Consider the following 14,157-nt stretch of genomic DNA (forward strand, 5'->3'; position numbering starts at 1 on the left):
AAACCTACAGAAAATAAGCCTGGCTACAGAAATGCTTATTTGTCAAGAGGGCACGTGTCTGGGTCGATGATGAGAAAACTTGGCTGAGGGCTATGATTACTAATTACAGATGTCAATCTGAGATCTAGACGTGTGGCCCTCTAATAAGACAAGTAAGATTCTCCAAGTCTATCTTTACCTGATGACCCCTCAGTGACAACCACTGTGGGCATGTCTTTTCTTTGTCTCATAATAAGCATGAACATCCTTTTTATGAGGCAATACACACATTTAATATGTTCCGTTACTCAAGACTTCCTTTGTTTGCTTGATTTGAATAGAGATTTATACAAACTTGTATACAGAAAGTATATTCTTGAATAAACAAATGAGTAAATGAAAATGAGTGAATTAAGAAAGAGGCTGTAAACTGTGATATATATATTGAAAGTCCCACTAACATTGCTAAAGAGGAAGAACACTGTCTGCCTATATTGATGACCCTAGAACCTATATTAGTGCTTCATTACTTTTACTGTTGAGTATTTTCTAAGACTGTGCTTTTTCTTTCTCTCTACCATGTCTTACTGAGATAGAAGAGCTAGAGTCTTGCCCTCCACACCAGAGGAGAAGGGTGAGTAACCACAACAGTGTCCTCTGAAATTCTTACACCATGTGCTCTGTGCCACTTGCTAGGGTCTCGGTATTTATCTTTTCAGAGGTTGATTTGTGAATATTGTCAGGATATATCTTTTGCCTCATTGAGACCCTCACCAAGGTCACTTCCATTGTTCAATGTTTAACAATTTTATTTCATTTTAATTGTGTACTGGTTTTATGAAAAGAATGTGGAATTAAAAATATTTTGATGGAAGGCATGTGGGCATGTTTATAATCCCAGTAGTTTGGTGGCTGAGAGAGAAGGATTGCAAAATTACAGCCAGCCTCAGCTACTTAGTGAGGCCCTCTACAACTTAGTGAAACCCTGCTTTAGAATAAAAAAAATTAGACTAGGCATGTAGCTCAGTAGTAGAATACCTCTGGGCTAAATCTCCAATACTGTAAAGCAAAATAGTTTTGATAATTTTATATTATGTCAGAAATACTAATGGGAAATCAGATTGTGTCAAAATGTTTGTCTCTTCTTAATGGTTTAATTATTAGAACTCCAGAATAGAGAGTATATAGTTCATAAATTCTTTGTGGTAATATATTTCCAAATTAATCATTGAGGATTGAATTAATTCATAATTTTTTATTTTTGCACCATGGAAAGTTATATATAAAATTTTGTTCTCTTTCCCTCTGAAAAATGTGAGATTATCATATAAACAAGACCATGTTGTTTTTAAAATTTTTGTAGTACATCCTGATTTGGCATTGATTGCTATGTTGGCAAAAACATTTATTGAACTGTATACTTTTATTGCATATACTTTTCTATAAGTCTTTATACTTCAAGAGAAAGTTAAAATTATCCTATTTAACGAGTCCAAGTCCACTTAATGCATTTTTAGTAATACTGTCCAGTAGATTGTTTGTTATTTGATGCTTAATGAGTTGTATTCTCACAATAATTCAAACATGTCTTTTCTTTAGCACAGCATATTCAGAAACTCTTATATAGTGGTTATGTACTTTTTTAATTTTTATTGGAGCATTGTAGTAATACATCTTAATGGAGTACAAGTGGTGTTGGCATACATGCACACATCACCCAATTAGCCCTTACCTCATTCCCACCTCCAATCCCACCCTCCCTCCTCAAGTTTGGTTTACTGATTGATTTTGTTGTTTCTTAATACACACCATGTACATTAGGGAATTTTCCTCTTGCCCCCTCCCTTACCCCTCTGTTATGTCTCCTTATTTGCTCTCTATAGTATCTCCTTCTTCATTTAGAGTTCCTTCTATGAACCATTTTCTTCCTAGCTTCCTCATATTAGAAAGACCATCAGGTTTTTGTGTGTGACTGACTAATCTCACTTAGCAAAATGTTCTCCAGTTCCATCTATTTCTCTGTAAATTATATAATTTTGGTTTTCTTCATGGCTGAGTAAAATTCCATTGTGTACATGTCCCATATTTTGTCATACATTTATCTATAGATGGACATCTTGGCTGGTTCCATTGTTTGGCAATTGTGAATTGTTCAGCTATGGACATAGATACACATGCATTAGTTTGTTAGTTTTGTTTTCTTTCCTTTGGGTTGATACCCAGAAGTGGAATTGCTGGAACATATGATAAATTTATTCTCATTCTTCTGAGGATCCTCCATACTGGTTTTCAAAACAGTTGCACTAATTTGCAATCTCACCAACAATGTATTAAAGTTCCCACCTTTCCACATCCTTGCCAGCATTTGTTTAAGTTTGTGTTTTGAATAATTGCTATTCTAGTGGAGTTAGGTGAAATCTCAGGGGAGTTTTAGTTTGCATTTCTCTGATTGCCAATGATATTGAGCATTTTTTGCATTTATTGGCCATTTAAATTTCTTTTTTCATTAAGTGTCAATTTGATTCAATTGCCCATTTTTTGACTGCATTATTTTTTACTCAGATCTGAATTTTTTAGTTTGCTGTATATTCTAGATAAAAGACATCTTTTGGAGCAGTAGGTGGCAAAAATTTTCCCCCATTTTGTTGGCTCTGAGCTGAGTTTATTGATAGTTTTCTTTGCTGTAAAGGAGATCTTAAGTTTAATGCAATCCTATGTATTGATGCACCTTTTAGTTTTTGTGCCTTTTGAGTCTTGTAGAAAAAGTTGTTACCTATGCCTATGTGTAGAATTGTTGAAACTATGTCTTCTTTAAGGAGCCTCAAGGTCTCTGATCTAATTTCCAAGTCTTTGATCCATCTTGAATTGACTCTTGGGCATGTTGAGAAAAAAATCAAAAAAGACCCTAGAAGATGGAAATGTCTTCTATGTTCATGAATAGGCAGAATTAATATCATCAAAATAGTCATACTTCCAAAAGTGATCTACAGATTCAACACAATACCCATTAAATTACCAAGGTCATTTCTTACAGAAATAGAAAAATTTTTCTTAAATTCTTTTGGAACAACAAACACCCAAAATAGCCAAAGTAGTTTGCAGCAACAAAAACCATGTAGGCAGAATCACAATACCAGAATTTAAAGTATACTATAAAGACATAGTAATAAAAACAACACAGTACTTGCACAAAAATGGATATATAGACCAATGAAGCAGAATAGAAGACTCAGAAATAAATCTGCAAACTTACAGCCAATTGATTTTGGGGGACAAAAACATACACTGGAAAAATAGCCTGTTCAACAAATGGTATTGGAAACACTGGTTAACCATGTGCAGAAAAGTGGTTACATAATTTAACTTACCACCTATACATATTTTTCCATGTACACTGTTAAATTTTTTTACTTAAGTACTTTTATCCATTATGAAATAATCAGTGTAACTATTTTCATACCATATCCAAAGACATTACTTATAGATTTTAGGAAAATACAGGACCACCTAAATTGTACAGTACAGAAAATTTGGGGCACGTTGATACAATAAGACAAAGTATAAAGCCAACAATCAGAATCATGAGATGCTTGATTTTCAGGTTCTTCTTTCCTTTTGAGTTCTTGGATTTTAAAACTAACCTATGTGTTGTAACTTCTAACACAACTTCTTTAATTTTACCTTTTTATGATCTAAGACTTATATGCACTAGACTTCAGTTACTATCATTATTTTAAGAAATTTGTTAAAAAGGTTATTCAACTGATATTTTAATACTTTGATGCTTTCAAAACAGCCTTAGAAAATAAATTCTTTATATTGATTCAAATATCTAGCAATTCCTTCATCTTTATAGCTATGATTTATCTAATGTAACCAAGTAATCATAAAGGAGATGTTAATTTTACAGATGACATTTTGGTAGAATATGTATTGTAAAACTCTTAAAATTATATAGGTCCTGATATTTCTATGTCAAAAACTATAGATATGCCAGAATTCTCAGTGGATGTGAAGAACACCATATTTTCTTTAGTTATTTTTTCCAGAATAAATGTTATTAATGTTTTCTTACTGTTACAAGATATCATACTTTTATAATCAGTATATACCAGTCTTTATGAACTCATTATTCTATTTCTGTGAAAATGATTTCTAGAAAGAGTAATCCTTGACAGTTAGCTGAATGCAGATATAGATAGATAGATAGATAGATAGATAGATGATAGATAGATAGTTAAATCACTAGCCTATTATTCAGGTTATCATATTTCAGTAAAGCATTGTGATTTTGAAATAAATTTATCTATGTTTTTGTAGCTACAGAGACATATAAAACACTAAAGTAATATCTTATTATTAAGATGTCTTAAGTGATATTCATTTATTAACACTTATTAAAATAAATTGAAGACAGCCAATAAAGCTGACAGTGATTTTCACAAATGTCATTACAGTGGCATTTATCATTGATGGTCATCAATGTGACTTTAGTTGCCAGTTGATTCAAAATTCCCAACTGCAAAGCAAAACTTGAAAACAGAAATATAGAAGCTCTAAAAGAGCATTAACTAAATATATTATTTATGTCTTTTACATAATAACACATAGATCTATAAATCCTAAATATTAAATTATAAATTAATAATCTGATATGTGATAGTCAATGAATAGATAACAAAAAGGCAAAATTTATTACAATAATAAAGTAGTATTATCATGAAGGAATGAATCAATATAGCATTTTTGTATGAATTTTGAAAACTAAATTAGAACAATTCTCTAAAATATTTTCCAAACTTTAGCATTGTAATAGGTATTTTGAAAATTGTAGTATTATGTGTTTTTCTTTCCAGATAATTGGAACAGATACATATTTGGTGAATATGATTTTTCATATTTTTTTCTGTAGTGCTAATGATGCATGCTTGAGAATGAACCAATAAGAAAACATAGACACATGCCAGAGCCGCCCCCACCCAGCTGGAGCCCCCCAGACTGACACCCGGTCGCTCCACCCTGCACCCCGATGCCAGGCTGCCCTCTTGGGGACCCTTACCCTTGTGAACTGGAGCTGAGAACTGGCTATTACTGCGCAGCATCTGTCCTGTAGAATAGAAGAACCACCATCCCACCATTGAAACAGACATCTGGTTCCAGAACAGAAATGACAGGATAGAGGAGGCGCCACGTTGTAGGTTATCCAATCATCCCTAAGTAGAAAGCGTCGCGAGTCTTTGGTGAGACTTGCCTCTATAAGCCCATGGAAGCTGGCATTGAGACCCTTTTTAACAAGATGGCGCCGAAGGTGAAGAAGGAAGCTCTTGCCCCTGCTAAAGCTGAAGCCAAGGCAAAGGCTTTGAAGGCCAAGAAGGCAGTATTGAAAGATGTCCATAGCCACAAAAAGAAGAAGATCCCCACATCACCAACCTTTCAGAGCCCAAGACACTGCAGCTCCAGAGGCAGCCCAAATACCCCCGGAAGAGCGCCCCCAGGAGAAACAAGCTTGACCACTGTGCCATCATCAAGTTCCCCCGACCACTGAGTCGGCCATGAAGAAGATAGAAGACAACACACTTGTGTCTATTGTGGAAGTTAAGGCCAACAAGCACCAGATCAAACAGGCTGTGAAGAAGCTCTATGACATTGACGTTGCCAAGGTCAACGCCCTGATCGGGCCTGATGGAGAGAAAAAGGCATATATTCGCCTGGCTCCTGATTATGATGTTTTGGGTGTTGCCAACAAAATCGGAATCATCTAAACAGAGTCCAGCCGGCTAATTCAAAATATATGGTTTTTCACTATGTAAAAAAAGAAAACATAAAGTAACAAATAAAGGCCCAGACTGAAGCACTCAATCACACAGGACACAAAGAATTTTCAAATCTACCATAATATTTTCTTAGCTTCATAGAAATGTGCTAAACAGGACATAATACATAAAAATTATTGTCTCATCAAAAGGCCTGATAGGTACTTAAATTCACTCCTTTTTATAACAATTCTATAAATTTTTATAGCTTATACAAATGAGAAATCAGTTGTGGAAGTGTGTGTGTGTGACAGAGAAGCAAAAATATCTTGTCTTCCAGTGTGCTCTGTGTATAATTATAATCATGTAAAAACCTGGCTCTGCCAGTTCTAAGATGAACCCATGGATCAATGACTCTCAGTAGATGTAGAAGGTTCAGGTGCCTTTGCATACGATATTTCACTATCATGTCAGCAGTTTTTAAGGTCATTTGTAGGTAAGCCTATGTGACTGGCAAAATTATTAATCATGTACTTACCAAAAAGATAATAATAATCAAATTGACTGGAGCAAAGTGCCCATGATAAAACAGAGGATGAAGTATAAGTGTATACTTATATTTCATAATGATACCTTTGGTTTGAATAAGCTCATCCAAAAGAAAATTGGGGAAACTCATAGGGCATGAAATCTTGGCTATTACTTCCTTATCCAGAGAACCTAGCTAACTTGTTGGATTATATAACAATATGAGTGGTTATTCCTGAGTTGTACAAAAAGTATAGGTAAATTGGTGGAAGTAATATTAATGTAAAATGAAAAAATTGTATATAATAGTAAGGAAGATGAAGGTGTTGAAAGCTGGTTTATATTAGATTTTTCTCCAACAATCTAAGTGATAAATATTAGAAATTGATTTTGCTGCAATATTTATCCCATTCTTTTTATATGTCAACATTACCATCTCCCAAATTGTAACATGCTCTTGAAAATAAGTGACTCTGCTAAAATTGTCCTAAGGAGCAAGAGGAGCCCCATTTGGGGTTCACTCTGGCCATGTCTCCTGGCCCTCCAAAGCAGGCTGGAACACCTAGAGATTCACACAATTAATCAAAATGAGGTAGGTGCCAATGGAAGACAAAGGGAACACTAGAAATAGGTGTTGTGTCCAGCTGATTAGATGTCCTTGGTTGGTGTCTTGAAGGTGGGCTACTGGCACACACAGATTATTGTGGAGAACTATAAATTGAACTTTATGGTGTGGAACCAGACCAGGGTGCAATGCCATTTTCTAGGACTTGGTTGTGGTCACTGGCCAGTTCAGGGACAAAATTTATGTTTTATTGTTTTCCCTTTTATGTTTAGGTGGCAAAGGGCAGGAGTCATGGAAGGCTTTTGTCCCTGGTAAGCAAGGAAGGCCCAGTACTTGAGTCCCTCTGGATATGACATGACTCAGATCAGCAGAGTGAGGCACAGAGTAGAATTTTCTCATGGGAGTAATCCTCTGTCACTTATCTGTTTTACAGTGCGATATAGCCCCAAAGAATGCACTCACCCCCTTCCTCTGACACCAGTCTTTGACTCTTCCACCCAGATAATACTGAGCAAAGGCCTCGTACCTCTCTGCTTCCTTATGTCAAAGTACTTGCTTCCAAGCTCAGCCTCTCACAGCCAAACTGCTTGGGAGAGTGTCCTCTTGGTGCACCTGAGATTATCAAGTCCAAGCACACTATGATGGTGTTTTCTGAGAAGGCACTAGGTCTCTTCAGGTCGATATGACTCCCTTATTGTCTCAAAGAAAAGTGACAACATAAAAAAAAATCATGCTCATTACAGAACACTGAGGCTCAGCCCAGGGATACTGCCAGAGAAGAACACACTGGCAGCCCTGATTGCTGGTAGGAAAGCCCAGTGTGGGTGGCCATGCTGAGGCCCAGGTGTGCATCTCAAATGGCTCAGGCCTGTGGAGTGGCTATTCTGTGCAACACCAGTTGTGCAGCTGTTGAGCAAGCCAGTTGTGCCAGTCATCCAGACAAAGGCTAACATGTGCAGACCCTGGCTGAGTTATTTTCTCTCATTTGGCTTTTCAGTGAATAGTGCAGGCCAGATCCAGAGCCCAGAACTGAGGTGCACAGGTGAGTCCAGAGCCTGGATACTGTGCCCTCAACAGTTCAGCACAAAGTCCCAAAGAGTGATGGCAAGGGACAAACTTGGACCATTTCGACAGACCTAGATCTGCTTGTGGTGTACAGCTATAGGACATCAAACTTACATGTTCGGAATCCGCTCTTGGAAGTGTCATTGCTTGAAGACAGGGAAATGTAAGGTGGTCCCAGGCAGTAAAAGGAAGGTTGTATATTTTACTGGGCCAGCCTTGTAAGACTATCTGGCATAAGAGTCTTTCCCAGTTCTCCACTTTCAGGAGGCTTAGAGGTTAACCCATAGGCTGGAGTCATGTTTTAATTCATGACAATGCAGTCCTTAGCAAAGAAAGCTCATGTGGCCCTGGATGTTGGGATGGAAAATTAAAGGAGCAGGTCTGTCACAAACAACCAGCTCTGAGAAAACTTCCAAGGTGCCTACCCAGCAGCAGGCAAAAAGGTGGAAGTCTGCTTCAGATTAACCGATTAGACAGCAGCAGCAAAGTCTTGTAAGCATCTCTTGGTATGTGGAAGGCAGAGGATGCAGGGAGGTGAAGTTTAATTGGAATGGATCCTCTGCCGATAGTTATTCTCTACTCTTCCTTGGAGAAATCTCCTCCACATTGCTCATTGCTTTAAAGGGGCCATCCTAGTCCAGTCAGCCATAGGCATAGGGCGTCCCTTCACAAAAGTTACCTAGAGAGCAAAATGAGTCCCAGTCCTGGGTCGAATTTGACTATGTCTTCCTAGTCCTCCAAATCAGGGTTAAACACCTGGAGATTTGCACAATTAAACATACTGGGGTGATGGTGCGAAGGCCCAAGGGAAGGAAAAAGACACTGTTTTCTATTGGCACTATGAACAGCAAATGAGATGTTCTTGTTTGGTCTCTTGGGAGGTGGTCTTCCCAGGAACACAGTCTTTTGCACAGAGCTATGAATTGAGATTCAAAGTGTGAAACTGAACAACAGTGCAGTACCATTTTCTAGGACTTGTTTGTGGTAAAGGGTAATGTAAGGGCAGAAAAGCATATTCGAGCGGTCGACCCCTTAGGCTCACGTGGCACATGACAGGAGATTTGGAAGGCTTTTGTCACTGTTGAGCCAGGAGTCCAGGTTTCTTCTCCCAGTTCTGGAGACCCTCTGGATATGAGGTGTGTCAGATCAGCAGAGTGGAGCACACAGGAGAACATTCTCAAGGCCAAGTTAGCCACGTGTTTCATGACCATTTTACATAGTGATTTAGTTTGGGGCCCCCAAATATGCAATCACCCCTTCATCTGAAACTGGTTCTTTACTCTTATTCCCAGATGGGAGTCAGCAAAGGCACGGAAACTTCATGTTGCCCCGTGTAAGAGTCCTTTCTCCCCAAAGCACACCTCCAATTCTCGGCTTGGGAGAGTGTCCTTCTCGGGACACCTGAGGTAAGCGAGTCCGCATGCAATTCGAGGGTGTTTGGCAAGATGGCGCCAGGCCACTTCGGGTCGATAATGACACACTTCTTGTCTCGAAGAAACATGAAGACATAAAAATCATGCTCAATAGGATTACTCTGAGGCCCAACCAGGGTACAGTGACCGAGGAGGACACATGGGCAGCCTGCTTGCTTTGCACAAAAGCCCACTGTGGGTCAAACCTAAAACCTCCTGGGCACCGGGAGGCCATGTTCCTGAGGCTTTGGCCGCCGTAGTGTCTCCTCTGGGCAGCACTAGCTGTGCAGCTAGTTGTGAAAGCCTATTGTGCTAGTCTGGCTGGCAACGGGATGCATGTGGAGGCCTTGCCTGAGATTCCTTCCTCCCTTTGCGCTTTTTCAGTGAATACTGCAGCCAGCTCCACAGCCCAAACTTGAGGCATGCAGGTGAGTCCATATCCCAGGTCTGGTATCCTCAATGATTCACAACACACTCCCAAAGTGTGATGGTAGGAGATGCACAAAGAAATGTTGGCATCCCTAGATCTGCTTGTGATGTAAAGATTTAGGCCACTAAGCCTTAATGTCTTAGACTGATTGTCTTAGGACTTCTTCCTAATTCTCCACTACAGAGGCTAGATGGTGACACATAGGCCTCATGCTTTATATCATGGCAGGGCAGCCATTAGGAAATGTCAGGTAGTCCCAGAAAGTAAAAGGATGTTTGAGTATTTTTCTGGGCCATCCTTGGAAGACTGTCTGGCCTAAGATTCTTTCCCGGTTCTGCACTTTCCGGAGGCCCAGTAGTGCACCATAGGTTTGGACACATGCTTTCCATCATGACAGTACAGTCCTTAAGACGGAAAGCTCAAGTGGCCCTAGGTGTTGGGGTGTTCAGACCCCTCTCACTCAGGTGGCACCAAGCAGGCGCCATGGAAGCTTTTGTCTCTGGTGGGTGAGAAAGCCCAATGTTCTCCCAGTGCTGGAGATCCTCCTGATATGAAGCATTCCAGATAAGCTTTGGAGAACTCGGGAAAGTTTTATCTTAATAGACTGTACCACCAGTCCCATGGCAGTTATCAGTGTAAATTGAGGCCCCAAAAGATGCAATCACCCCCTTTTTCTTACACTAGTTTCTGACTTTTCCAACCAGCAGTTCCTGAGAAGAGACATCACAACTCCATGATGCTACATGTCACAGCCCTTGTTCCCAAGACTCAGCCTATTGTAGCCATACTGCATGGGAGAATGTCCTTCTTAGTGCACCTGAGGTAAGCCAATCCACATGCAGTTGAGGGTGTTTTTTTTTAAGTGAACCTATTTGAATTGGGTCAATGGTGACATACTTCTGGTCTAGAAGAGAGATGAAGACATAAAACAGCCCAGGAACAGTGCTGAAGGAGGAGGACACTCTGAAAGCTCTGTCTGCTTTGCAGGAAACCCCAGTGCGTTAAGGCCATGCTGTACAATGAGGGTGTTAGGTGGCTCAGGTCAGTGTAGCAGCTACTTGGTGAAGCCCTTGTTGCGCAGCCAGTTGTGAAACCAGTTGTGCCAGTCATCCTGGCAGAAAGAAAAATGTGCGGCCCCTGGATGAATTTCCTTTCTCTCCTTTGGTGTTTCAGTGAACACTGAAGCTAGCTCCACAGCCCAGAATCAAGGCACACAGGTGACTCCATAGCCTGGTTCTGGTGTCCTCAATAATTCGCCACTAAGTCCCAAAGTGTGATGGCAATGGACAAACTCAGAAACTTTCAACAGCCCTAGATCTGCAGTGTACAGTTCTAGGCCATCGAGCATACTTGCTGGGGAACCAATCTCCAAAGTGGCCTTTTACGATTACAGGGAAATGTAAGTTTTCCCCAGGCAGTCAAAGGACAGTTGAGTTTTTTAACTGGGCCAGTCTCGTTAAGACTATGTATGGCATAATAGCTCTTGCCAGGTCTCCACTTACAGGAAGTCAAGAGTGTGTCCCATAGGCTTAGACTCATGCTTGATGTCATGGCATGGGACTCAGTAGGAAGAAAAGCTCCTGTGGCCCTATTTTTAGGGATAGTCAATGGAAGAATCCCCCCACCCCTAAAGAAAGAACAAGTTCTGTGGGACCTCCAGGGTATCTTTCCAGCAGAAGGTCAGAAGACAAAAGGCCATTTGGATGTTAGAAATGAAAAAGCAGTATCCAAGTCTTGTGGGCATCACTTGGTATATGGAAGTCAGTGCAGCTAAGGAGGGGAGGGATCTTTCAAATGCACCCTCTGTGCATGGATATTGTCTACTCCTCCTGGAAAAAATATCCTCCAAATTCCTCACTATATGCAATGTGGCCATCTGACTTGGGAATCCTTTGTTCTTGAGCCCTTCACAAAAGTTGACCTAGGAAGCAAGCAAAGCCCAAGAACAGGTCTACTTGGCCTTATCTCCCTGGCCTCCAAAGAATTTGGAACTCCTGGACATTTTTTATGAATCCAAATGCCCAAGTGGGTGCCCAAGTGGGGACTAAAAGAGAACCTTGACTATTGGTGCTTTCTCCAGCACACGTGTGGCTCAGGCACAAACAATGAATGGTACTTGCTCAGTGTCTTGGGAGGTGAGTTCGCCACTCACACAGACTCTGGTACACAGCTATGAATTGAACCTAGCAGAGTGGAGCAAAAAGAAGAAATTTCTCAAGATATACTGAGACACCCTTCCCATGGCCATTTTACAGTGTGACCTGGGGCCCCCAAAGATGCAATTACCCCTTCCACTGTCGCTGGCCTTTGACTCTTCCACCCAGATGGTACTGAGAAAAGGCATCGTAATTCCTGCTGCCCCCTGTCAGAGCCCTTACCCCCCAAGACTCAGCCTGTCATAGCCACACCACCTGGGAGATGTCCTTCTTAGCACGCTTGAGGTAAGCAAGTTCATATGCAGTTTGAGAGTGTTTTGCAGGAGGGTACCTGGTGGCTTCAGGTCAATGATGACACCCTTTTGTCTGAAGAGTGATGATGACAAAAAAAAAATCATGCTCATTGCAGTTACACTGTGGCCCAGCCCAGGCAAAGTGCCAGAGGAGGACACACTGTCAGCTCTGATTGCTTGGCAGAAAATCCTCATGAGGGGTGGCCATGCCAGGAGTGCGTCTCAGGTGAATCAGGCCTGTGTAGTGGCTAATCCATGCAACACTATTTGTGCAGTTAGTTGTGATAGCTGGTTTTGCCAGTATCCTTGCAATAGCTGAGATGTTAGGGCCACGGCTGAGTTCCCTTTATCTCCTTTGGATTCCCAGTGAATACTGCAGCCCAACTCCACAGCCTAGAATTGAGGCACATAGGTGAGTCCATAGCCTGTGTTCAGAACCGTCAGTGATTCAGAGTTCCAGAGGAAATGGCAAGGAACAAACTCATACCCTTTTGACAGCCCTAGATCTGCTTGTGGTATATGATAGCACTCCATCAATCTTATGTGTTAAGGATATTCTCTCCAAACTGGCCTTGCATGAGAACAAAGAAATGTCAGGTGTTCCCAGGCAGTAAAAAGACAGTTGTATCTTATACTTGGCCAGTCGTATAAGACTTATCAGTGTAAAGACCATTCCCAGTTATCCACTTTATGAGGCCTAGAAATTGACCTATTTTTTTAGACTCATCCTTTATCTCATGGCTATACCCTTATGCTATAACATTGGATACTCCACTACCAGCCTTTTTTGTTTGGGGACATCTTTTGATATGTGGACATCACTGAAAGCAGGGAGGTGAGGCCATCAAACACGTTTTGGGGATCTGCTCCCCAAAATGAATTTTTTATGAGGACAAGAAAATGTCAGGTGGTCCCAGACAGAGAAAGGATGGTTGTGCCCCTACAGATGGATAGTTTGTACAACTGCCTGGCTCAAAGCACATCTCACTTCTCCAACTTCACATGTCCCAGAGGGTAACCCATATCTTGAACACATGCTTTGTGTCATGGCAGGGCATTCCTTAAGCAGAAAAGCTCAAATGGACCTGGTTGTTGGTGTTTGGAATGAAAGGAGCAGGCAACCTAAAAAAAGGAACCAGCTTCTAGAAACCTTTGGTGGTGTTTACCCAGCAGAAGGTCCAAAGGCAGAAGGCCGGGTGTGGTGTAGCCAGTGAGATAGTATTGGGCAAGTCATTGTGGGCATCTCTTGGTAAGTGGACATCAGAGAAGACTGGGAAGTGAGGACACTCCACCCACTGTTTTTCTCTAATCTTCTTTGGAGAAATCTCTTCGACATTGCTCACTGTGTGGCACAGGGTGATCCAACGTGGGGACACCCATGGTTGTGGGACAACCCTTCACAGAAGTTGGCCTAGAGAGCAAGAGGAGCCCCAGTCCAGGTCCACCCCAGAGATGTCTCCCTGGCCCTCTAAAGCAGGGTGGAACACCTGGAGATTCACACAGTGAAGCAAAATGGTGTGGTTACTCAGAGAAAATCAAAAAGAATGCTGACTATAGGTGTTGTGCCCAGCCTATGAGAGGTTCTTGGTAGAGCAAGCATAAGAACTTTCTCATGGAAGATAGCCACCTCACTCAACGCCCCTATTTAGTGTGATTTAGGGTCCCCAAGATGCAATTATCCCCTTCTTCTGACTCCAATCTTTGACCTTTCCACCCAGATGGTCCTTAGCAATGGCATCATAACACCTGCTGCCCCATGTCAGAACTTCTGGACCCCAAGACTCAGCCTCTCGCAGCCACACTGCATGGGTGAATGTCCTTTTTGGTGTACCTGAGGTAAGACACATGCAGTTTGAAAATGTTTTGCAGGAGGTCACCTGGTCACTTCAAGTCAATGATGACACTCTTCTTGTCTCGAAGAGAGATGATGACATAAAAAAAATCATGCTCAATAGGATTACACTGAAGTTCTGACC

The 14,157-nt window shown here is 41.0% G+C and overlaps 1 pseudogene across 1 annotated transcript; it reads left to right on the plus strand.

Moving 5' to 3' along the window:
* The first annotated feature begins 5,275 nt into the window (after positions 1 to 5,275).
* LOC308260453 (large ribosomal subunit protein uL23-like) lies at positions 5,276 to 5,741 on the plus strand (annotated as a pseudogene). The gene has a single exon. The product of its transcript is annotated as a large ribosomal subunit protein uL23-like (transcript).
* The last annotated feature ends 8,416 nt before the right edge of the window (positions 5,742 to 14,157 follow it).

The sequence above is a fragment of the Muscardinus avellanarius genome (assembly GCF_963383645.1).
Source record: "Muscardinus avellanarius genome assembly, chromosome: 3".
NCBI lineage: Eukaryota > Metazoa > Chordata > Mammalia > Rodentia > Gliridae > Muscardinus > Muscardinus avellanarius.